General features: G+C 38.3%; 1 protein-coding gene across 2 annotated transcripts in view; it reads left to right on the top strand.

Annotated features, from left to right (window-relative positions):
• The first annotated feature begins 3,828 nt into the window (after positions 1 to 3,828).
• Positions 3,829 to 27,162, top strand: part of APC (APC regulator of WNT signaling pathway) — a 67,035-nt gene continuing 43,701 nt past the window's right edge. For both annotated transcript variants that reach the window (XM_037372963.1, XM_037372962.1), the window contains exons 1-3: positions 3,829 to 3,834; positions 17,894 to 17,898; positions 23,620 to 23,626. The gene's annotated coding sequence lies outside the window, so the exon portion shown is untranslated. The remainder of the gene's footprint in view (positions 3,835 to 17,893; positions 17,899 to 23,619; positions 23,627 to 27,162) is intronic.

Raw genomic sequence — 27,162 nt, 5'->3', positions numbered from 1 at the left:
TTTCATCCTTTTCGTTGTTTGGCTCAAGATTTAAAATTCTTCCTGCTGATTTTTGCGGAGGCCCGTGGCTATGAGCTGTAAGGAACATTTTTCATTTGATAGGATTTTCTTCAAGGGATCAGCGGAACCCAGTTTTGACTTGGTTTGGATAGTCACGCACTGAAAGATGCCTTTTAAAGGCGTAGCAAGAAGCATACAGCTTGTTAGTTCACATAGAAGTCTTTTCAGTAAATTACTGTGCATGCAGGAGTAATACAAGCAATATACATCATTTTCAGTCTTTAAATAGTTCTTGCTTCTGCCGTTTGTTCTATTTAAAGTCCTTCTTCATGTTCTTTCTACTGTCTCTTTACTGTTCAGTTCACTTTTCTGTTACTTCTAATGCAGATAATACATTAATGAATATTTTGTCAGAATTACAGTTCTTTCAAAATAACCTGTAAACATATGTACTGAAAGTAGGCTCCTGGAACCAGACTGTTTTTAAGGACACTCAAAGTAGCTGGTAATTTTTTTTTCCTCCTTCTCAGTTCTGTTAAATACAATGATGCGCAAGAAAGGTTTGTTGAAGACAAGTCTAACTTACTGAGCCTAAATTTCTGCTTTATAGTAAACATCCTCTCCAGTCATTTTCTATATATACCATTATTTTTAGAATCATAGATTTCCTGCCTGTTGGCTAGAGAGGCTTTGGATGATACTAAATTTTAAAACATCAGTTGAGGACTTACTGTTTAGAGTAAATGGCTTCAGGAGAAAAATTGGTGATACTAGATGTTTCTCTGGTAACATTGTGAATGTTCATTACAGCTGCTTAAATATTAGAAGATACGGTGGATGCAGAGGTGCTTCCACCATTTTTCTGCAAGGAAAGAGGGTGACAAAAGCACACTAGTGTTTATGATGATTATTAGGATGATGCTTCCTTCAGTGCCTTTTTAGGTCTTAAAAGAAATAGTCTTAGTATTGTTTTGTGTAACAAGCAGAGTAGTTCCTGTAAGAAACTAGTCACACTCTTAAAAATGGCAGGGTGAATAACAGATCAATTTTAAATATTAAATATGCTTTATTTATGAGTGCAGACTTTCCTAAACATCGTCTCTCAAGTGCTATCTTGTTACTTGCCAAAACATTTATACAAAATAGTTGGTTATGATAAATGTTCTAATACATGTTGTGATAGTGTGCTATTAGTATGAATCATCAGCATGGAATAATACAGCGTAAGTTGGAAATGCGTATGGCTAAAATTGATTCCTTTGGTCTCTAAATTCTCATGTTGGATTTCAGTATGTGTCTTAATTCAGTTGGTAAAATGTTTGTCAATGAAATGTCATTATTTTTTTCATCAATATAATGAAATCTGATCTAAAATAGGCTATACTACTTATGATATGCTGTGATAGTAGGTTATTGTCAGTGAAGACAGCATCTCCACTGATGATTTTCCAATATTTGTGCGGGACCTGTGTGGACAGATGCTGATACATTTCCTGCAAGACAAATGGTCTTCTCTTCCCTACAAGTGCTGAAGGGAACCTTGAAGGTGACCCTGATAGGTCACCCAAAATGGGGAAATATTTCTTTATTATAAAACAGTTGTTGTGGGTTTTGTGTTTTGGTTTTTTTTTTTTTAATTAAAGCTGATGTATTTAATATTAATGGGTTTGGGTTTCATTTGTGTTTTCAGTTAAAATAGGAAAATGAAGACCTGTCTTAAGCTAACTTCTTAATAGCTTAAACTTTCTGGAATTCAATCCTTAAAAGTTTATGAGAAATACGAAAGTAAACAAGAGCGAGCCATATGCAGTGAGGGCATACACAATTAGCCATGAATAGCAAAGTTGATCATCACGAAGAATGAGTGTTCAGGCTTGTGAGTCATCCCTGGTCCAATATAAGTTATGATTCAAATGATGTCTGGACTGCTTTGTGTTCAATATAGTATTTAAATGCAAATTATGTGTTGTATTTTCACGTCGTGTTCTGAATGCAGCATGACTAACCAGCTAAGGAACTTCCCAACCCAGAATCATAAAGGAAGAAGTGGGGCTTTTTTTCTGGCAGTGCTATAAAAGCTCAGCTTGACTGTTAATAGCCTGAAATGTATGCCTTCTTGATTTCAATCTTTTTTTTGTATTAATAGAATGTTTTTTTGATTGTTAGCATTCTTCAGTGACATTGTAAACGTGGGGTCATTTCTGTTTCTCACGTACGTGTGCACTTGATCCCCATTGTACTTGACCTGTAATGAGGAATGCAAGCCAGAAGTTCAGACCATCATCTCTTTCCTTCTCCTCATGGTCTTTTAAGGAATGCAGAAAACATGGATCACTTATTTCATCTGCTAACTCAGGTTTTGGTTAGTAAGAACAGCAGCATATGGGTGGTGAGTACAGGCCAAGTATTGAACTTAAGCAGGTATCCTGAAATGTAACAGTGGATTGAAAACTTGACAAGTTATGAATTTATGGAAGAACAAAACCAAAAAGCGCTTTCCACTCCCTCCAGCTGAAAGGATTTTAGGAGGTCAGGTATAGCAACATCACAGTGTTCTGTCTGCTGTCCACAGAGATAACCTTCATGCAGAAGTGGATAGAAAAACTAAGAAGAAAATCCTCTCAGTGCAGCTGAGGTTTAGAAAAAATTGTGGTCTCCTTTTAAAGGGACTAACCCTTTTCATGCTTTGTCTTAGGGTAACTGATAATAGTAATGGCTCTTCAGCTGGTGCTTGTTTTTTCTGCAAGGCTGAAAAACCCAGGAGTTCAGAGGGTACCTAATCTAGATAGGATCATTTGGTATAGTTTCTTTTGTGTCATTTGTTTTGAAATTTATTAAAACGAATAGTGTTATGTAACTTGCAGTTCACTTTCTGATATCAAAGCCCTTGTTGCTAAAACAAGCTGATGCAGAGCAGTTTTCTGTAATGGCTGTTTTGTACTCCTTCCTGCATCTCATCACCTGAGCATGCTAATATATAATAAAGGAGAACATGAACAGAAGATAACAAATCTGCTGTTGCATTCACAGGCAAGGGCAACTCTCATTTTGTACCAAGTATTTTCTTAGTTCTGCTTAACCACACACAGAGCCTCATGGCACTTTCAGAAGCCTCATTATGTTTGTGTGCCCACTTAGCCCATATGAGGAAAACCCAAGCGAAATAGCCTTCCTTCTGCCTGCTACTGACTAGAAGCTTTGGGGTTTGTTCTTAAATGCGGGTGGGGATAGGAGGATTAAATATGCTGGCAACAAAAGCAGTTTTAATAAACCATGGGTTTATCACTAGGTGGAAATAACATCATTGTTCCGTGTGATGCTGGACAAGGCAGAAATGCAACCTTTTATGCTCTGGAAAGAATTGGCATAGTGGGCTTTCATGATGTGAGGCGATGGAGTATTTTTCAGTGAGCAGTAAAGCGTATTGCACAACACCTGTGAAAGATAAATTATTTTAAATCAGTAAGCCTGGAAAACTTGCCCTAAACTGAAATGGCTAGGAGGGCAGTCCCTGGCCCACTGGTACTTCTTTTCAGTAAGTTCTTAAACAAAGCACTTTACTGGTATTTTGCCAGTGTTGAAAAAGGACAAGCCGAAGGATATTTACATATAAACTGTTTAACCTGAAGATGAGCTTCAAACAAAATAATGGAAAATCTGTTACAGGATTCAGTCAACAGAGAAATTGAGTTAATGTAGATTGGCATGGTTCAAAATAAGGATGGCCAAAAAACCCCCTCACTCTTCTTGTGAGTGTATTGATACAGGTAACTATGAAAATGATCTGTTTAAGGCTCAAGTTAGTAAGTGGAGCTGGCTTACCTTAGAACAGCTGTGCTGGATTTTTTGCCCCTGTCTGTCAGCCTTGCCCCTCTTTTGGAAATAGCTGTGTAACAGCTGCTGGACTGTTGTGGTTAATGGCCAGCATAGTAAATTAAACCAACACCTATTTCAGATTACCTTGCTAGTCAGGCAGTAATCTGCAGTGGTTTTAGACAGCTGCCGCTTGAGCAGCTGAGACCTCCTTTCTTCCCTGGGTGGGGACCATGTGGAGATGGGTAAGGCAGACAGCTGGGGGCAGGCACTGGTACAGTCCTCCCAGCACAACTACTAACTGCTTCCAAGTCAGAACCCCGAGGCCCAGTGCTGCCAAAAAATCTGTTTTAAAATGTATTTAAGGGAAACTAATTGGAAAAATCTCATGACGTTATGGTTTGTTGAGGGTTTTTTTTGGTGAAGTCAGTGTGTTAGGCCCTTGAAACAGTTGTCCATTAGTCACATGGGGATGAATGACAGAATAGTAGAGAATCGTAAGGACAAGTTACTAGGCTCAGCACTGAAGAGTTGAGTAAAATTTGTGGATGTAGAAAGAAATCAGAGTGGATGCCCCTTCTAGCATTACTGAATTACAATCTAGAGTCATGAACTTTAGATACAGTGGTTACAAGTTGTTATATTAAGAAGATAAACTGTTGTTTGAAAAATCTTCAATTACAGAGCACAGGAGCACATCTCTTTACTGGTGGTGATAGTAGGATGCTGAATTCTTTTTGCGTATTAGAGTTGAACATCTCATTTACTACTCAACAAAGTTCATAATCCAAAATCAGTTACGTGAACAGGAGCCTTGGTTGACATCAGTGGTTTTTTGGATTGGGCCTTATTGAAGAAAGTAGTTTTGCTTTTTTTTTCACTGATTCTGATGTCTAAAGTAGCCTTAAAACTTACTTGCTAACAAAAAAACCCCCAAACCAAACCCAAAAATCACCCTCAGGCAGTTACTGGTGAGTGACAGAATAATTATTCTGTTGAAGATTTCTAAAATTGAAACAAATAGGTTGTATTTATCCAAAAATGTTGCCTACATTTACATACTGGCAGTGTGAGATCTCAGTCTCTACTATTAGAAAAATTCGTGGTAGAGTATTATGTCTTAGATTATTCTTAGCCTCTTTTGTGAAAAGACTTAATTGTTTTACAAAATTTGATTTATAAAGATAGGGTTCTCTGTTAACAATGATAGTTTTTATGGATGAAAAAAATAGTAATGGAAGTCTGAAATATTTTCATAAGGAGATTTAATTAATATATCACAAATTGTTGGGGTTCTTAACTAGGCATGTTGAATATATCTATTTGTTGGTTCCAAAGAAAAAGGATATGATCAATAAAAATTGCAAATTTTCAGAGAATATTGCATTTTTTTTCCTATCTCTTGGGATTTGAGATTAATAAGAGTGCATCTGAATTCCTGATTTCCAAGCAGTTGTTAACTGGTATAGTTTCCTTAATGTAGAAAAATGCATATCTAAATCTTAGCAGTATGTTTGGGTACTGTTAGGCTTCTCATTAATTTTGATTTTAGTGTGTAGAAGAGTTATATCTAGCTTGAAATTATTCTTTGATGTGTATATTCATGCAAAGTGCTGATTCATTAAAGCATGAAATTACTTGTCATAATTTCACCTTACTTTGATAGGAGATGTAGAAGAAACCTCTTAATGATGAGAAATGTGGGTCAGGGAAGTAGGAGACCTAGATTTTTGGTCTTCTTACAATGAGGGAATTAAGTTTCAAAGTTTCTGTATTCAAAGAGGGTTATTTCTTGGAGTAAATCTAGAGAAAGAGCTGTCTCCACTCTTCCCTTTAACTGTGTTTCTTCATCGTTCAGAGTGCAAAAGGGAATTTGACTGAAGCATAATAGTGAACTTTGCAAAGGTGGGCTGTGTTGCATGCATCGCGCGTTTTCTCTTGGTCTGGGTAGAATATGAAACGGGCATTGGAGGCCAGAGTTCTTCCTTTTCCGTTCCCCTTCTCTCCCCTGCATTGTAGCAGTTTTCTAGGGCAAGGGGGAGAAGGCAATTACTGATTCAGCTGATTCTGGGTCCAGTAATCTTGAGTGTGTGTGTGTGTGTGTGTGCGTGCAGTGGTACAGCTTCAGGCTAGTGGGCCATGTGTAAATTATTTCTTGCTTTCCTTTGGATTAGTCACTTGTCTTCTGAATGCTGTGATATGTGGCTGTGAACCCTGTCTGGCCAAGAGGGTCCAGAGTTTGACTTTTCCCCCAAGGCAAGTGTTTTGATCACTGAGAAGTGTATTGCAGGAAGTGCGTGCAGCAATACAGTCAATTTTTGTTAATGCCACCAATTCTGTGTTTAAGAAATTTTAAGTAATTTTTTTGTACTGATAGTTTGGAGCATAAATCCAAGGGTTGGTTTTGGGACCTGAACTCTGATCTTATGTGTCTAGTTTGAGGCTATGGGTAAAAAACTGTTTCCAGAAGAGAAGCAGATTTGAATTTTTAGGGTGTTATCTCAGTATACATGGAACAGTGTAAAGGAGCCTTGTGATTGTGCAAACTAAGCGCCTGAGAGGTGTTGCAGTGCTTAGCGTAAGAAAGGCTAAGGTGCTTTGTGGTCATGTGTTACCTATGTCCATTTCCCCTATTTTAAAGTTAAGTAATGGTGTCTTCTGTGAAATGCTTTGGCATATCCTTATTTCAGCAGAAAAAAATACCAATATCTTGAAAATACAAAAATAAGTACAGTTTTATGTTGACATTTAGGAATATAGAATTGATTTGGTTTCTGATCTGCTAAGTCCAGTTCCTTCCTGTGCAGTGATTTAGGCAAGGATGTTGCTAAATTGACAACTTCTAATGGACATTGCCAGGCTGCATTGATAAATAACCAATTTATACCCATTGGTTCTGTGTCAGCGTTATGTTTTAACATAAATATTTTTTTTCTGCGTTGAGTGTTTCCCCCTCCCTAATAATGAAGTATAGCTGTGTTGTTCCAGCCTTTGTTGTGCCAAGACAGTAAAGGCTTGCTTGTCAAGTCTCTTCTCATGTGAGAGACCCTCTAGTCCCCGATCACTTAATGACTTTCTCTGCACCCACTTAAATTAAATTTGCTTTTCTTACCCGTGTCTCTGTAAAATCACTTGATAACTCCAGGGACTGTGTTTGCTTTCTTTGTGCCAGTCCTGTGTTGGCAGTGCGCAGGTGCCCTGCAGGCTGGCTGCCAAGAGGCTAGCGTTGCTTCTCCCCACTGCTTCCAGGTGATGAGATTCCTGCATAAGTGACCTTACCTTGTTATGTTATTTAATTCTGCCCTGTTTCTCCTGCTTCATTTCTCAGTTCATCAGATTACTAGCGTATTACGTGTAGTCCTCTGACCTTGTGAACCCTCTTGAATTTATGGGAGTAAGTTTTGATGCAACTCCTTGTGCCAAGGTCGGTAATGAAACATGTAAAAATACCTGTTGCAGACTGGTTTTGGGGGAACTTGCTAGTAACCTGCCTCCAGCCCAACAATTTGGCTTTCAGCACTGCCCAGCATTGCATTGTCTTTGAACTGCTCCTTACCCATGTACAGTTTTTCTGCTCATGTCTGTTATAACTGTGACTGGTTGTACACACGGCACAGTATTGAATGCCTTGGTGTGGTTAAAGTAGGTGAGATCCATTATTTCTAAAAAGTAGTTAACTATTCTCAAATACATGGTAGTCCTTCCTTTACAGGCAGGAAGAAAGAGAAGTATCTCGGAGGGCCAGGGAGATAGGTATACATCTGCATGCCATGCCCCCAAGAAGTCCCAGATGCCTCAGCCAGTGCAGGGGCAGGCATCACTGGAAGCAGATGCCTAGGTGGCATGTCACTGTTGTGAAAATGACTGCCTTCAGTCCAGCTTTCAGTGTGGATGTACTGTGACTGCAAAGACACTTTGCCCAGACCTTGCCATCCTCCTGAAAGATACCACGTATGCACCCTCCAGGAGGTTCTCTTTAAAATTCTTGCCTTATCCTGAGGTGCTGATGTGAATGTTCTGTAGCAGACGGCAGCTGCCAGGCATTGCTGTGATTCCTGCTGGCGCAGGCGCCTCAGGAGCCAGCAGAGCTGCAGTCAGGCAGCGTGGTTCCTGCCACATGCCAAACTGGAGGAGTGGGTTTCTTTTTGCGGTAGTGTCACTTATTGCTCATTTGGGCATCTATTTAACAAAAAAATAAGGTGTTTTGGATTGCCTGGCTTGTGGTAATCAACTAACTTTTTTTTTTTTACTGAAAACCCACAAAGTTTGACATTTGAATAAATCAGGAAATGAATCCTAGTCATAGGCAGAAAGATTGCTGTCTCTTAGTGGTGATGTCCCGCTTCTGTGTTATGAAAATAAAATACACAAAGGAGGCTTAGGAACTTAGATCAGGAGTGGGAGAAGACAAACCAAACCGCCCCTTCAGAAACTCACTCCTTACTCATTTAACATAAGCACATTTAAGCTTATTTTGCATTTAAAATTTCAGAGCTATGCAGTTCCTGGTTTTCTGCTGTAGCTTCTCCCCGTGTTCCGTTTTCTTCATTTTCTTCGTTGTGTGTATATATCTTGTTCATGTGGATAATTGTTCTAAATTCCAGATCTGTAAGTAAAAATTCCTTAGCGTGGACAGGAAAAGGAAAAACTTGGTATTTTATCATTACTTGTCCTTTCACACTAATAATGAATTAAAATAATGGGAGAAAAAAGTATGCTAGCTGGAATCAAAATGCATGTCAAATACATAGTACACAACAACTTCTGTAAATCAGGTAAATACATGTGTGATGTACTTGATTCAAGACCAACATATTCAATCAACATTACAATACAGTACTAATTTATGACAACTAATGTGAAAATGTTTCCATTTCTATCTGTGTTTCCTTGGGCTTGTGCAGAATTGTCCATGCAGTGTAGATTCTGAACAGAACAGTGAACTACAGCTGTTGGTTTTGTTAATAAGAATGGAAATTGATGCTTACTTAATAAAAACATACATGAAATGGAACAGAAGCAGTCTGCCTGAAATTATTTTTTTGTTAATTGTTGTTACAACTCTCCTTGACAGCTCTCCACCTTTTACATGAAACAGCCTGATGGTAAAAGCACAGAATTCACAGAACAGAGTAGGTGTTTCAGACTGCCTTCATTTCTCTAAAAATGAGGTCTTCAGAAAAGCATGACCAGATTTTGAAAAATAAAGTTGTTAGGGTTTTTTTTCTTCAGCCTATTAGTAGTGTCATGGAAATTACAGTTCCCTAAGTGGCAGGCTTCTTTCTTCTCCCATCTTGGAAGATGACAGGTGCTTAGGGCATGAGGACTTGCTTCTTGAAAAGGAAATAAACAAGTCATATCAAATGCTCTATAGATTGTGTTATTGTTTCTGTCTTCATTTAGAAAGATTGAACAGTTTTCAAAATCTGTATTGGGAAACAAAAACCTTTTTTAATCACTTTACCTGTTTTTTAGTAGGCTGGGTAATTCAATTAAGGTTGTCTGGAAGAGGGAAGTTGATTTCGTGGGGAGTTACACGAGCAGTAAAGTCAAAGGCTTAGCGAGAGGATACACAGAAAATGCTAAATAAGAGCTTTTAATTGTTTCATATTTTCCAAAGTACTGCAGCAACAATGAAAAGGCATGTTGTCCCATAAGCTTTTAAATTTTTTCCCCTTTGAGTTATAGGCCATATACTTAGGAAATTCCTGTAACGAGGTTGGAAGGGTAACTTGTACGTAGATGAAGTGCTAGGCTTCCTTTTATTCTCTTGAATGGTGGTGAATAAGGAACTTATTCACAGCTTTAACTGTGAAGAGCTTCAAACACGATTAGCCATATTTTGGTTAACCTATGTTGTTAGATCAACAACTTTAATGGTTTTTTGTTTGGAAAGTGGGAAACAATTTTAATTTATAATTTAAATTGGAGTATTTGTTTCTTTCTTCTTTGTAATGACTGAATAATTGTGATGGTGTCCTAGGTCTGTGTTACCGTATTACCCAAAATAGTAGTGGGTATCTTGGTATCAAGAATAGCCTTCTATCTTTTTGTTCTGCTGTGCAATGTGATCAGTTCTTGTGTTGGAATTTTGTAAGTGTATTTGTTTTAATCTTTATGGCTTGGAGGGTATTTTTACAAAAGTTTCAATTACTACTACATTTGATGCTTTTTTCTGGTAAAATTCCTCAGTATTCACTGTTTGCCTTTCATACAACATATCCTTTAGTGTATGCTATGCCTAGGAATTTTGAACATCTGTGACTATCTTTCATTTCATAAAATAAGTAGGCAGTCAGCATCTTTTACATATGGTTGATGGCGCTTGTTGTCTATCAAAAATGATTAAATGTGGTTATTATCTGTGTAGTTTCTCTGTGTTAGAATTGAAACGCAAATATTAAAGATGTTTTTGTATGATGCTGTTTTCTTTCATGTATTCTGCCTTCCCCTCATACCTAATGCAGTTGTTAATGAACTTCTTTCATTTATTTAATCATGTGTATCCAATGGAAGCCCTCTGAAAAAAGTCTTTGAACTAGCATTAGTGCTAGGTATTAATAGTTTGGTTTAATGGATTTAAATTGAATGTTTAGAAAGTTGAATGGTAAATGGGAGGGAGTTTGTTCTATGGTTAGATAACTTTGTGGGTTTTTTTTCTAAAATGTGTAAATCTAATATTTTCTCTTACTTTTTTAAGGGCTGAGGGTAGCCCAGGATGGCTGCAGCTTCATATGATCAGTTGTTAAAGCAAGTTGAGGCATTAAAGATGGAGAACTCCAATCTTCGGCAAGAACTAGAGGATAACTCAAATCACCTAACAAAACTGGAAACTGAGGCGTCTAATATGAAGGTATTGCAAGCTCTGTGTCTTTGCGCATCAGCATTTCTGTTACTGCCTTTTGCATTGTAGGCTGGTAGTTGCTCTACATGTTTTGTGTGCTTTTAGAGTCCTACAGAAGTCCTTTTCCAGTCTGGGTAAAGAAAACTACCAAAGCTGCTTAGTGAAGAATTATTTTTTTAAAATTTGAAAACAAAAAAAGTTTTGAAATATATCTAGAAACAGCTTCCAGTTTTCACAGCTTCCTCTCTGGTGTGTCAGGGTAGGCACTACAATTCTAGCACAGCTGTACTTACCAGGAGGAAGTCCAGTCTGCTGGCATAGTTTAACAAAGCAAGTATTGTTCAGCTCTTGAAAACATGGGAGACACTGGAGATTTTTAGTGTGTTAAGGTAAGTTTAAAAATTTTGGGGGTTACTGCAATTAAACATCCGAGAAATAAAAGCTCATCTTAAAATAAGACCACAAGTTCTCCAGCCTCTCCCAAAGCCTAGATTCACGCTTAGTAATTTCCATGAGATCTGTCCATCTGGTGTCTGTTGGCTAGGTGCAGGACTCCAGAGCCACCTATCCAAGAGGAATACTAGGCTCAGCTGGAATTTAGATGGATTTTGACCAGTAGGAAGATACATACACAGCTGCATCCATGTGATCCATGACACTAAACGAGGCGGAATTTCACAAGTGTTATAGCTGCATTAATGTAGTGCTCTTCCTAACCTGACAAATCCTGCTGCCTTTTGCTAACAGCCAGCAAAACCAGGCTGCTTTTGGTACCTCAGTTAATACGGCTCAGAATTGGTTGGTATCTCTGCATATACCCCTGTACAGGGCAGGCATGTTCTAAATATTAAACAACATTTGTATGTCCATCTCCTCGCTTCCTCATCTTCATATCATGGACTTACTGTTCCTTTATAACTGATCTTTATTTTTTTAATACGGTAATTTGATGAAGGTGGCAATTAAAAATACTTTGAACTTAACTTTCTTTTCCTCCAGCATGTAAATTGTGACCTGTATATTTACTGTAAGAAAATTTTCTTGTGTTCTGAAGCACTGCCCCTAGTTACAACACTTGAAAGAAGCACAATTTTTTCAGATATTTATGATACTTGCACCGCACTCTAAAATGAAAACTGTTCTCCTGCCTGAATTGAAATGAAATTATAGTCCTTTACACCAACTACTCAAAACAGTGGTTGGCATTAGCAGCTGTGGGGAAAAATCAGTGTTTGCTCAGTTATGTATCTGAAAGCTAGTTCTGTCATTTATAGTGTTTTTCTTAATGTTATAACAAAATTGTAACTCCCCTGTCATTGCAGTCAAAAGTAAGAGAGGGAAGAACAGGAGAGTGATCTTCCTCATTGTTTGAAAAAGGAAGAGCGAAAATGTCTTTTTTTCCCCCCCTTTGTCCTCATACAGTTTGTGGGGGTTTTTTTAAGCTTTTGTGCAGATAATTAAATTTCCACTGACCTAGAGACAGACCAGCTGTATAAGCTGGTCTCTAGGGCATTAATTTGTGATGTGGAACAGCTTTCTGTCCTTACTTCAAGCCTGGCAGACCAACAAATGGAAAGTGGCTCTATCACACTCCACAGAGGAGTGCTTATGAACACATGCAGAGTAGATGTTGCATTTTTTTCTCTCCCAAAATGCCATTCTAGATCTAAGGAGTTCATGCTAGAAAACCTCCAACTCAAGTATCAAACTGGATATATTTATTTTCATTGTAGGGGATAGATGGGGAGGAGGTTGTTCAGATTAATTTGATACATAAAATCTTTTTTTCCATGTTCTCTCCATAAATCCTAATCAGCTGTAGTCCTAAGGAGTGCTTGCTTCTGCACCTGAACCAAGAAACAGTTTCTTTTCTGCCTTTGTTTCAGATGTGTTTGAAAAGGGTTGAAAGCTTTGACTTGACTCTTAACCTGAAGGATGGTATGGGAATGGTACTGATTTGGAGTCTGTGAGTGAAGCTTGATGGGGATCACTGCAGGATTCTCTTTAGTCAGAGATAATTTTAGTTTTGCAAGCTTTTGGAGAAAGTATGTGGTGGGTTTTTTCCATTGACAGAAACTGCATGATTTGGATGGTTCCAGTGCCATAATTAGGGATAATTACAAGAAAAGTAATAAGAACTAGAACAGTGGAGGTTGAAAGCCCACTACCATATATACACAGTTAAAACTGCAAATATTTTGGAAAAAATGATCCTTTGGGAGCACATAAGTGTGACAGAGCCTTAGCAGCCCCTCCTACCAAGTAAAATCCCACATGTTAGTGGGGGAAGGGGAGTGGCAGTGGGGAAAACAAGGTGTGGTTCTGTGGCAAACATAACTGTTACTTGCACCATGGGTTTTGATCTGTGGGCTGATGCAGAAGCATCTCCCAGTAATTTTTTTGACTGTTTGCTTGTGTCTTCTCTTTTGCCTTACATTCTTTAATCAGTTGTGAAAGGCAGTATTTTAGAAGGGGATTTTTAAAGACAGTATTGTATCATTAAAGAAATTGATTTTGGCAGTAGTAGTGTTAAAATGTTGTGTACGTGTGCCTCGTCTTTTATAATCGTTCCATTTCAGAAATGTAAGGTAATCGTACTGGAATTAAAAGCTTAACATGGGCTCATCTTGCACATGTATTTATCATAAACTACTACTGACCTATATAAGAGCAGTGTCTGAGTGCTTTGTGTTTAAAGTGAAATTGCATATTTAAGAGTGAAAACTCTCCATTTGCTGACCAGAAAACAACATGATAGGTAAACAAAGATAAATGGGATAATGGGGGTGCCAAAATGATTAGTAAAACAAAGTCCACTTTATTTTTTAATTTGTGTTGTCCTAGGGATTAACTGTTCAAACAAAAGAAATCCCTCATGGCTAACTTGGGAAATTCAGTTGTTACTGTTGGCTTACTGTCAGATGAAATACACAAGTTCAGTATGATAAAATTTTCTCTCTAAAATCAAAAAATATGCTGTTTGGTCAATGAAATAATGATGTTGGCCCATGAAGAAAAATGATTTCAGTATCTAGATGTAGAATGTAACAGTAACTGTATCAAACACACACTATGGGCAAATTTAGAAAAAGTAAACATGGCTTTATTAAATTAAAAACTGGTAAAATTCATGAAGAGACAAAAAGCAATCCAACATCAGCTATACTGCATTGTGCATGTGAATTTAGGAAGCTTTGTCAGACTCTCCTGCCTGGTTCTTGTAAAAGACAAGTATTTTTCTGTTAAGGATGGCTTTTTTTGTTGTTGTCATAGCTAACTCATATCGGCATTTTTCCCCATATAAAATTTTGGGGGAAATAGGTATATGTAACTTAACTTCAGGTCCTCATGTAGCGAAAGAATAATGTCATGCTTGATATCCACACTTGTTCTCTTGAGTTTTTTGGATTTTACAGTGAGTAATGGGTGTTACCTTGTGTGAGAAAGCCATCTTTATATGTGATCCTCTGTGGGCAGAACATTCTCTTTCATCTTTATTTGGACAAAATGTTCTCTCTTTCATCTTTATATAGTATACTTAAAATTACTTTCTATGTATGATTTTCTGGGTTATTTAATATCCTCTGTATTTTGTCCACATGTATCAATAGTAAAATAGGAAGACTCAGAGGAACTTAAGTTTCTTAAATTATTCTGAGTTTTTGTAACCAGCTAAATATACACTGTCAAGAAACAAGGCAATGGTTAAACTCTTGTTCTCAGAAAATCATGAGCTGCTTAATTCATGGAGATGTTTACATTTTTTTTGTTTTGTGGAGGGTGGGGTTTGGGCATATTATATAAAAACCTCATATAAAGGTTTTAGTTTTAATAATCTTCTGTGGGTGTATTTGGTGGTTGGTTGGTTTGTTACAAGGAATTCAGGTTTAAAAGAGGGTCCTGGAGAGCTAGTTACTGTTGTGTCTGGTGCAAGTCCAAAGGGTGGTATATTTTGACATAGATGGTGTTTGGGTTTCTTCAACAAATTAGACAACAGGGTAATAAATAAATCTTGTGATGGTTTTATGTTGGATTGGAATGGATTTTGACTAAAAAAAGCAAGTACTAAGATATTTTGAGGATTTTGATTTTTAATATGTTTGTAATTTAATGTGGTTGCAAATGAAATGTTAAACCTGTAGAATATAATATCCCAGATATATTACAGTGTCGTGCACACTTCATGAGGTTGGTTATTACTCAAGTTAGCAGAATAAAAGGTAAAAAGTGTACTAAAGAAGATGCCATAGTGCCTGGTTTTTATCTTGTTTGTCATGCTGGATTTGTGAGAATATGAGAAAGCTTTTATCTTAATTGAATGGAGTGTGATTTTATAATTAAATATGATTAAGTTGCATTTTATCTGCAAATATAACTTCCCATAGTATCTTTTTATGGCTATTGAAAGGGATGAATATACAAATCTTTATGAGGAATAGCAGACTGAAAAGCAAGTTTGCAAACTTAACAGTTACTTGGTTGTTTCATTAGTAAGAGGAAATCTGAAAAATATACTGCTTCCAGCTTGGAGTTTGTTGGGATGTGTATAAAAGTAGAAGATCGGATGTTCCAGGAACTAACTGGCATGCAATGTTTTGATGCTTTGTTACACTTTTTGGGCATGAACTCTTGTCAGCCTTGTATGGCAGTAGCATTTTGTGATCTATAAGCCATAAGAGCAAAACAAAAAAAAAAAAACCCATACATAGTAAATAGTGCTGATCCTTTACATCATACCAATGGCTGAATCACATCAGGTTTTTTAGAAGTTTACATGTGTGGCAATGTAAGATTTCAGTTACTGTCAGTACCCTTTATCCTCCTTGCCTAAATTTTAAAGGTTTGCTTTAAAATGGCTGCTGAGGGATTCTGTCTTTTGGAATGTATGACTATTCTTATCAGATGTCTACTTGATTAGGTAAGCAGGTGATCCAAGTTTTCTTTTAACTCACCAAACCCCATTTTATGGTCATATAATCTGCTTAGCCACCATTTCTTGATATTTTACCTTGAAAACCTATCTCATTCTGATCAGCTGCCTCTGATCATCAGTGTTTAATGATCCCGTTGTAAAGCACGGAAGGTGCTGGGAGGTATTTTTGTAACTGGCACAAGAATTTTTAGTTCAGTGTATCACAGTAAGCCATGTGCTTGCAAATTGGAATTTGAAGCCTATGTTGGCAGAGACCTCTGATACATACAGCTTAACAACTTTGTTGTGCTATATACGTATGTAGTATGTATCTATCTGTATATAAGGTTCCTCGAGAAGGTGGTAGATAAATACATTTAATGGATACCCGTGCTTGCAATCCCATCTCCAGAAATCTAACAACAGGTTTTGTTCTAAGGTACCAGAAGTTACACATTTTGCTGGGAATACTTACTGTGTCAAATAACAGGACTTCCCCATCTCTTTCCAAAGGAAGAGTGTTTTTAGCTTTATCTTGCCTTTCCCATTTTTCCTTTCACCTTCGGAGAAAAGGTTTTTAGTTGGCATCACACACAATGAAATGTTTCACCAAGTCATAATGAAAAAAATAATGAAAAATTATATTGTCTCGTCAAAACAAAATATTCCATACAGAGAAGAGAAATGCTTGTGTTAAAATAGATAGATTTGATCTGGAATTACTATTACTGAATAGGCTACACATAGTAAGCAAACTGCAGTATAACTTGAAGTTTATATTTGGATCTTGAATTTAGTATGATAGGCATTTCTTTGTGCATCCTGTCACACATTAAAGTATTAGCATCATTTCCAGAACTGGAAATGTCACTGGAAACCTGGTTTCAGAATTATCTGAGTTATCTGGTGTGTTATTATTTTTGCTAGGAAGTCAAGTCATATATAACATAGTGGATTGTAGTTGCTTCATGAACCAAATCCAATGTTTTGGTATCTCCACAGTAATTGCTCATATGGAGCTTAGGGATTCCCCTGCTATGCAAAGAACATCTTAGTGATGCTATCTCAAATTTAAGAGTCAACAATAAAACTTCTAGAACAAAGGGAAGAAAACAGATACAGTGAAATGTCGGTCACCCAAGTGTTCGAAAGCAACTTGAGTATGACATTGCTGACCTGTCAACTGTAAGGTATAACCTGTGCCACCCTTTCCTCTTCAGCAGTTGGGAAGACTGGGGTATGACCCCTTTTGCTTTAAAGAAAGGGCAAGCTACAGCCTAAGAGGAGGAATCATTTACTGGAGTGATTGTGAGATCTGGATACTTTTAGAACTGTAGTCATGTGAATTATTTCCCTTCTGTCAAAAGTCCTCATCAGTTTGTCAGCTGGTAATTTCTTATTTCTTGTTTATTCATGGACCCTGAAGTTCGTCTATGGTAGGTTCCCTCCTGGCAACAATTCAGCAAGTATGACTTCTTTGTCAAAGCTTCTCTTCTGCATAATCCACACTATCAACCTTGCTGCTGAAGAGAGGTCTTCCGTTAGTTAGATATGCCCTAGGCCCTGAAATTCTTCACCAGTGTGTTTCCACTTGGTTTCTTGGGTATCTTCCTTTCCCTTACGTGTCATCTGTGAAATGTAATGATACGTTGTCAAACTATAGAACTCAAATTGAAGTTCAGTAATCTTTTTTTTTCTCTTCCACCAGACAGACATCTGCACTGCTTACCAAATTTGTGTGTACGTATGTAATTTTCCTGCAAGATGTTTTTCATGTTTATGTCCTTTGTGATTGTCAGACAAAGATAAAGATCTTTATTCCGTGCTTAAAATGGCCTCATCATGCAAGTTATGAAGGTGGCAGACATGATGCCACTTTTTAAGAAGGAAGTTTAGGGAAAACTGCTGATCTACAGACCTGTAAGCTTGAGTTTAACGGCCATGTCAGAAACCACAATAAAGAACAGACTACAAGTAAGCAAGGAGTTAACATTTCTTTCTTAGAGAGAACGGTGGCTGTTCACAGCTGTGAGTTCTCTGAAGGAATCATTGAGTAGGAGGTAAGCAATATAGACACTGATAAGTCTGCCTGGATTTCTAAAATGAGGTTAGTAATGTCCCTCATCAACACAGATAATGTTCTGGAGAACCTAAGTTGATTCAGGAAGGTTCTTCGATTACTATCCAACTTAAAGGTAGAAAATAAAAAGCAGAAGGAATAGTTAGGGGCGTGGGTTTTTATTTTACCACTAGCGTCTTAGTGAGATTTCTGCTGTGACCTGTGTTTTTCTCAACATATTCCTAAGTTAACTGGAAAGAGAAAGAGAAAGTCAATCTGATGTTGGGAATTACTGGGCATACATAGGGAGATGAAAAAAGCTGTAATTATCAGGATGGACACAGGTTGCATGCAGAAGCTGAGTAATATATCCTGTTCTGATGAACCTCCTCGGGAAGCATGTAGTAGAATTAGTGTAGGTGAAGAAAAAAAAAACAGTGATATGAGAAGCTTCCTTCAGTGGCATGATTGGTTAGAATGGGACTTTTCAGTTGGAAAGGGCAGAGACAGAGAGGGACGGGGTTGGCAGAAGATTGTTGAGCTCTAAAAGATCAGTAAAAAGCATGAGAAAAATAAACAGGGAGTGATTAGTTTCCCTCAGTAACAAATCTAATGGACGTCAAATAACATTATCCGATTAGAAAATGGAAAACAAAACAAGGCTCTTTTCTCATCATAAGTCTTTCCCATGGGAGCATTTGGATGCCAGAGGAATTGATCAGGAGGTGGTACCATGGGAGACATGGTTTCAGGAAGTCTGCATGTCAAGGCCACCTGGAAGCTTGGGAGAGGGCATGCAAGAGAAATGAACAGTAGATTTTCTTTTGTCCAGGTATCCTCACTGGGTTTCTGCTGTTGAAGTTGTGTTGGTGTGGATAGGTGTTTAATCTGCCTCAGTGTGAGAAATAGTGTTTGCTCTTGATTCTGTTGGGTTTTTCCCCCAGCTGGGTTATGCTCCCTTAAGAAGGAGGAAGAGGACATGGAGGAATTGCCCTCCCTTCTCAACGCTTAAAAGCTCTGGAAGGGAGAGGGGCCTTTTGAGGGCAAGGGGAACACAGAGCGGACATGGACTTGGAGATGGGTGAAGGAGGGAAGGTGACCGCAGCAGCCTGGGAGCCCATGGCTGAAGAAGAAATCCAAAGAGCCCATGGCAGAGTAGGAAATGGAGACCTCTGCCCAGCCGGTGATGGAGCCCTTTCTTGGACCTGGTAGCACTCTGCAGTTCATATCTGCCCTGCAAGGGTACAGTAGGCAGTGGTGGAGTTGTACTGAGACTCAAGAGTAACAACTGAAGTGTCTCCAAGTATCTTTTTTTTTTTTCAGTGGCATGGTTAATACTTTTTAAAGGTTAGCTAATTATCCTGGTTGGTCGGTTTCCTTTTTGGTTTGTTCAAAAGCTTTTCAGCTGTCTTTGAGAGCTCAGCAGAGAGTGTTGATGTGGTGGATCTGCTTAGACCTCCTCAAAGTTCTGGCCACCTGAAAAGCAGCATGGTCCCCAGTGTTTTAGCTTTATTGTTTCTGGAGAACACTTTAGCAAATAATTTCAGGAAAGCATTTTTGATGAAAATTTGTACCTATGTCAGTTGGGACTAAAATGTGTGGTAGTTTGACTTCAAAAGTTCTTTGGGAGGTAACACTAGAATAACTTTGTCACATTAAGAAGTGATAGGTTTTGGTGGTGGGTTTTTGTTTTAGGAAACTGGAGTTGTTAGATACTCTCTAAAGGTCTGGAGAATTTGAGTAATTGAAGTTGTCGACACAATCCCATAGTTTACTCTACAATTTATGAGGCAGTTGCAAACCATCATGATCATCCTCTGATGTGAATACCATACTGCTATGTGGCTGTGGGCACATAACTTTTTTTACTGTATCCTTCAGTTCTGGCATTTGGGTTTTTTTGCATTATCCTCGTTCTACCTGTGCATACTTGGATTACAGCTTTTTGGAGAAGAATCTGCTTACCTGGGTACAGATGGTAGTGAAAGAAAATTATTTTGCTTGGTACTACTATTAACAGCGGAATATAAACTTTCCCTCCTTGGCCTGTGTGTCACCAACTGATGAGAACCTTCTAGTGTGCTCTTCGTTTGCTCATTGCCATGCAAGTAGTGTACATCTGAAAGTGGTGCCAATGTTGAATTTGCCCTTGTCCTGGCATTGTTTCCATGCATCTTCCAGCCAACTCTAATGAGTCCACTTCATTTTGTCTGACTGATTTTTCAGCATTCTGGCTGATGTGGCCAAAGTTAAGGGTTTTCTTTTATACTTTGTACTCCTGGCTCTGAGGAGTTATTTGTATGGTACTGTGTGCTCTGCTGACTTAACAGAGCTCGTTTTTCTTTTCTAAACTTCCATTATTTTAAAGGTTGTTTTGATACATGCTCTGTCTGGCACACAGTAGGGGCTTTGTCTTGATTCCTTTGGTAGCTCACGGAATTTTGTTGTGGCCCAGCTTTAGGGGAGCTTTAAGCAGGAACATAAATTACAGCAGACAATAAAGGGAAATGTAGTAGGAATTAGAAGTGTTTTGAAGAACAGCTCAAGGTGCAGTAGCAAATGAGTGAGGAGTTTGGGTGATAAGTTTCCTGCTGTTGAGAAGGAAGCTGTGGGAGGGAATCAATGAATCAAAAGCATAAATTAAAAGAAATTTCTGTGCAATTCTTGTTTATATTAGTTTTCAATGGTGGGGATATTGCAGTGTAACTTAATCCCCTGTTCTTTGCTTATAGCACTAACAAATCTTGTGATTGAAATAAACTACAAAAAAGTAGTAATTACACACTAGAGTTTATTTTTACTCTTTTTTTTTGGTGTTTATTTTTCCAACTAAAGAGGAGAAAAACTTAATGCATTTTATTGGAGTTTGCACATTGAAACATTAAGAAAGTGCCAGCTTAAAGTTAGACAACGCCACCCTGATTTTGTCAGCTAGTTTGTATACCCTATACAGTTTTACTTCTCCTACAAGAAAACATTCCAAAGTTAGCATGCCTAATGCTCACAGTAAGGATGGACATACATTCCTGTATAAATGAGTGCTATTTTCTAATTTACCGTTGCAAATGAAGTCTGTAAAGACAGATTATCATACATACAATGATCTGTAGAGTGTCGGCTATTTCTCTTGAAGGTTATTTATTGACAGAAATGCAATCTGAAGGGAAAAAAAAGAACTTTTTCCAGAAAATATATTTTATTTAAAATATTATTTTATGATACTAAACCTAAACTAAAACTGCATTTTCTTCTGTCAGCTGGATTTCTTAACCAAACCATGTCTCCTTGAATGAGCTGTGGTCTTAGTATGAGTGAATTGCATACATCATGAAAATTCCACAACTGCAGTCGCTGTCAGAAACACTGTCTGCAGGCAGCTGAGCTAGTAGGAGAGAATTCAATGAGAATTGAGATATAGATCTCACATAGCACTGTCCTGGACAGAGTGCTCAAAATCCAATTACACTCAATACAACCTGCCAAAATATTTTGATTCAATAATAATGTGTATTTTGCTTTCAGTATAACCGAATTATGTGTTGTGTTCTGAAATAACATACATTTATGCTTACTTTTTTGTGCACCATAATGAATCAGCTAGCTGTAGAAATTTTACATTGTACCTATTTAATAAAGGAGAACTTTGAAAATAAGAATAGTAGCATAGGATCTGACATTTTGAAAGTCTCTTCCAAATAGTTGGCTGTATGGGCATTTGCACAGCAGGTATGCATATACATACCCCTGCTCTCAGTGAAAGCCTAATTTAGCTTTATATTCATCCCATTCTGCGAAACAGGTGTGATGGAAACAGAATCTGGTGACACCTTGTTTTGTTCTTTGAGTAGCCATACTAGCTTTCTATTTTTTCCCGAAGTCTTCATATTCACTTTATTTATCTGCCTGTATGAACAGTCTTACTGTACATGATAGTAGCTAGCTAGTCTAGTTAGAGAGTGAAGTGAGCTGTGTGTAGTCTTACAAAGGCTGTTCATCTAGAGAATTAATTCTTTAGGGGCAAGTTGGCAGAGTACTAGCTACTATCTTTTTGCTGCCTAGTAGTCTTTCATTGACATTGGCAGTGCCTATTTTGAGGTTAAATTTGTAAAGATTTTAGTTTCTACTCATGAGTATATTATTTTCCAATATTTTTCAACAAATGCGTTGTTTGGTGAACAAGTAGGAAGAAAAGGCATTGGTTTGTCAGTAACATTCCTTGCCTGTATAAATATTTCTGGAATACATGCTAAATTCTGAGTCTCTGGAACTTGTGCTGTGTGAATTCATCCAGTATTTTCTTTCCAGTATATGCTTGGTTTCCATTAAATTTCAATACATCCCTTTCCAATGTGTAAGTGCCTGAACTTCAGAAATCTCTCACGGGGAAATGGTGATCATGGTTAGCATGATTATTTTTTTTTAAGAATTTAGGTGGAATTGAGCTGGTGATACGTACAGTTACTGCCATTACTTCAGACAGCATTCCTTCTGAGCATAAAATCAGATAATGTTAGTTGATCTGGAAGAGGGCTTGCACTAAGGACTTATTACTGACTTTAGTATGTGGTTACAGCAGACGACACAGCTCCTGAGCATGGGGTGACAATTGAAATTTTATTTATTTATTTATTTATTTATTTATTTTAGAAAATTACATTGAAATTGAAATGAAAATGAACAACATCATTTCACATAACAAATGCTTTCCTCTTAATACAAGGTTAAAAGTGGAGCTGCTCCACTGTTTCACCTCGGTCAGCAGTGCTGTCATTACTGTTACCATTTGGACCTGGTTATAGGGTTCAGCAACCAGAGTGATTGCTTGGCACTTCAGGTCATTAGAAGGGCACCCACCAAGCTTGTTTAAGTAGCAGTGTAATTTGCCAAAATTTGTAGGAGAAAGAGTCTCTTCCATGGCGCTTACGTTGCCCCTGTGACCATTGTACCATGTGTGATAGTGTTAAGGCCCTGTCAAGTTACGAAGGGTCATGTAAGACCTTGAACTTAAGTTTATGATATCTATAAATGCACAGAAAATGGTATTCTGAATGTCTGTTCTCCTGCATTGTTTTGACATTTAATGTTTTTGTTGAATTTAAGTGATGGGTGTGCTCTTAGTGTATGTTAACATTTTTCTGCCCTTTTGAACAAATAATAAGTGAAACAGCATCCAACACTGGGTTGAACTTCAATCTAAACTGAAAGTGATTTTTGCAATTCAAGCTTTCAGTATATTGGGTTAAAAAAATGAGTGCAAATGCTGTCAGAAATATTCTCATTTTAAAATACTGCTGATTTGGTTAGAAATAAGTTATCAGCCATTCAGCATGCAGTATTCCCATCCTGTATGGTGCTAAGATAGATGTTCAGTTACTGTCTGAAATGGTAAACACTTTCTATATTGGTGCAGTTAAACCTGTTTTTATACTCAAATGTTGTAAATATATTGATAATCAAGGTAGTCATAACCTAGAACACCTGAGTTACAGGGTAACTCAGTTTGGGGTTTGTTAACAACACTGAAAGAAACACACAGTGAAGTCTATGTGTGTGTGTATATATATGTAGATGACGGGAATGTCTCTTCAAAGGCCCAATTATAGTTATTAGATATAAAGGAGAAACAGGTATGAGCAGTGTCTTACTAAAAATTGTTTGATAGTACAGCTTTTGTTGGAAATCTCTTTAAACAGTTGTGCTTATTTTTTAAAAATCCAGTAAATTTCAAAACGTTTTGTTGGCTTTCTATGTCAGTTGATACTGGCCTGTGAGTATACCTGGCATACTACTACAAGCAACTTCATCTAGATTTGATGACGATTTTCACACATTTGGGCATTCACTGAATACAAAAAACTTGTAGAAAAGTGAATTCAAGTAATGAAGCTTGTTCTGTTTAAAAGGTGAGGAGGAGGGAAGCAAGTAAGGTTTACAGAAGAGCAAATGTACATGATTTGTCTGAATTGTCATCAGTGCTCCTTTACCTGCCAGAGGAGAGGTGTGTATCTAAACCAGTGTGGTGGGCTGACCCTAGCTGGATGTCAGGTGCCCACCAAAGCTGCTCCATCACCCCCTTCATCAGCTGGACAGACGGGAGAAAATATAACAAAAAGCTCATGGATTGAGATGAGGACAGGGAGATCACTTGGCAATTACTGTCGTGAGCAAAACTGACTCAACTTACCAATCAAATCAGAGTAGGATAATGAGAAATAAAACCAAATCTTAAAACACCTTGCTCAACTTTATTCCCAAATTCTCACCCTCCTCCCTCTGAGCAGCACAGGGGGATGGGCAGTGGGGGCTGTGGGCAGTTCATCACACGCTGTCTCTGCTGCTGCTTCCCTCTCACACTATTCCCCTGCTCCAGCGTGGGGTCCCTCCCACGGGAGACAGTTCTCCACAGACTTCTCTGATGTGGGTCCTTCCCACATGCAATTCTTCACAAACTGTTCCAGTGTGGGTCCCTTCCGTGGGGTGCAGTCCCTCAGGAGCAGACTGTGCTAGTGTGGGTCCCCTGTGGGGTCACAGCCTCCTTGGGGCATCCCACTGCCCCACCGTGTGCCTCCACGTGCTGCAGGTGGGTACCTGCCCCACGGTGTGCCTCCATGGGCTGAGGGGCACAGCCTGCCCCACCGTGGGCTTCACCATGGGCTGGGGGGAATCTCTGCTGCAGCCCCTGGAGCCCCCCCTGCCCCTCCTGCGGCGCTGGCCTGGGGGGCTGCAGGGCTGTTCCGCCCACAGAGTCTCACTCCTCTCTCCCACCTGCAGTTTTGTTGCACTGATTCTTTTCCCCCTTAAAGATGCTATCCCAGAGGCACCACCATTGTTAACTGATGGGCTCAGCCTTGGCCAGCGGCAGGTCCGTCTTGGAGCCGTCTGGTGTTGGCTCCATTGGACATGGGGGAAGATTTAGCAGCTTGTCACAGAAGCCACCCTTGTAGCCCCCTGCTACTAAAACCTTGCCATGCAAACCAAATACAACTGGAATATCTTTTTTAATGTCTCCTCTGGAGATACTCAAAACCTGCAGGGGCATGATTCTGTGCAAGCTGCTTTAGATGACCCTCCTTTAGCACGGGGTTGGACTGGATGATCTCCAGAGGTCCCTTCCAACCCTGACCATTCTGTCATTCTGTGAGATACCATCTTTTTGAAGTATTTCTAAGTATAAATATTAATATTTATACTTACATTTATCAAAAAATGCATATACTTTTAAATCTGAACTAACCAGGATTTGAAGTCTGGTATTTTTAGTATTGTTTCTCTGTGATTCTTTATTAGGAGCTTGAGTAAATTCACTGCCCTTAAGCAGTTTTATTTACAATCCTTAGCACTTAGCTGGGTGCGTGTACTGATAGTTAAGGTGCTTTTCTTCTCGGTAGTTTTCCAGTTACTTGCTGATGGGTCTGATCTGTTTTATTTAATTATCCATAAAGTAGTTGTAAGGTCAGCACTATATGGAGTCCAAACAACAACATAAAAATCACATTGTTTCTGTACTTCACAGTCCAGAGGCTGTGAAGACAGAAATCTTTTTAAATGATGATGAGTCATAGGGACAGCTCCATTTCCAGAAGCATTCTTTTGTACTTCTACAGAAGGAAAAGATAAACTAGGTTATGTTTAAGTGACCATTAAAAGTAATTTAACTTACATTCTTTAAAAGAACAGAAAAAAACTTCTGCAGCCTTATAGATACTTACGTTTATTTTTTTAGAAAGTCACTACTGAGTACTGCTATAAACCACTAGTAATATATTTATTAAAACTTGCATAACTAAACAGAATAGTAAATTAACTTTTGTTAAATTGATTCAGGTTTATTTGTGGAGAAGATTTTACCCTGTTTAGCAGACATTACCAAATATAAAATGAAATTATTGTGGAAAAGTACTCCTTTAAAGCACTGTAATAATCCTAGGAGGGGAAATGGGAGAACTGTATGTAAACGGCATTAGTGTTGAGTCCTGCAGTTATAAGTAAATAAATTAAAATATGTCCTATCACAGCAATAGATAACTTGCTGTTTTTTCCTCCACATGGATTGTTGCAGAATAATTCTCTGTTCCTTTATTCAAGTAAAATTGTAAATACACTGATTTGTCATTTTAGCACACTGCCTCGTTTTCCCACAGTACCTGGCCCAAAGGCTGCATCTCCCTCTCTAGCCTTTGTCTGCTTTGTCAGCTTGGATTTCAGTGTGCTGTGATTGAGGTTGAAATTGATGTCATAGCCTAATGGCATTGTTACTTAAGCAATGGTACTGTAGAAATGTAGGACAGTATAGAAAAGAATGCTTTACCTACTAACTTAAAAAAATGCATGTGCTCTTGGAAAAAAGGGAATAATTTAAAAACTAAAAGTTACAACCTAAATTAATTAATTGTAGCACAGCACATTCAGAAGAGTGATCCAGTATACTAATGTTTAACTGTTGCAGGTATTAAGAAAAAGCAATCCCTAGCTGCCTGGACACCTCAGTTATGTAATTTGGTAGCACAGGAAAGGTGATATTTCTGCTTAGCTGTTCATACTGGCTTTTGGAGCAGGAAGACTCATTATGTAGGAAAGTATCCTGAACATACGATTTATGAAATAGCAGAACTGCCACGCGGGCAATGAGAAAGAGGCTTCTGAGAAGAGAATTGGAGGAGGGCTTGGATGTTGGGTGTGGTTGGGTTTTTTCCCTGCACCAAGGTGCTTTTCCCAGAGGAAGGGGATTAATTAGTTATTTTTAAATTTATCTGAGTTGACAGGTCTTGCAGAAACCTGCAAAACTCCCAAGACCGCTCCACATACCCACATTGCCCTTTTAGGCTTTTAACCTAAGACTGTTGTCTGCAAATGTGATCTGCCTGTAAGTCAGATAATGTAGGAGTCCTTCTTTGAAAAACGCCAGATTACCTGTTTGTCTGATTCTGCTGACAAGGCAGATGCTATGTCTAGAGATGGCTGGGCCATATAGCTAATGAAGATGCCTTTGAATGTACTGAAAAGCACAGGTGCAGTGGAGATGTCTTTCCAAGAGTAACAATTCTGTCACACCAGACTTGATCCTGAAGGCTATGCCAGCATTAACAGGTGGTGCAGTAAGAGTTGATCTGTACATGAATTATGCGGAGGACCTAGCGTGCATAATATGGATGTTACAGGGGATTTTGGTTTTGGGCTAGATGCAGTCTGTGTCCCATGGGGTGGATGCCCGTTAGGAGTCTTGAATGTAACTGGTGGCTTGGGTTTTGATCAGAAAATAATTTGGTTCATGTTTAGAGATCACCCTATGATGTGAACAAAAGTACACATCTGGTAGGGCAGATGGGGGTTTGACATCAGACTGTTCCAATCTAAAATGCAAATGTGGGCACACACCTTGACTCCATCAGTCAGGCAGCATGCAAACTGGGAAACTGGGCCTCAACTCCACCTGCAGAATCATTTCCACAAAACAGTCTAAACATAATTAGTGTGTCTGAACTCCAGAATTATTCTTTCTAGAGTACCAGCATCTAATTACATGATGTGTGGCTG

This window comes from Falco rusticolus, chromosome Z, assembly GCF_015220075.1.
Source record: "Falco rusticolus isolate bFalRus1 chromosome Z, bFalRus1.pri, whole genome shotgun sequence".
NCBI classification, from domain to species: domain Eukaryota; kingdom Metazoa; phylum Chordata; class Aves; order Falconiformes; family Falconidae; genus Falco; species Falco rusticolus.
This window is presented reverse-complemented; position numbering and strand designations above follow the sequence as displayed.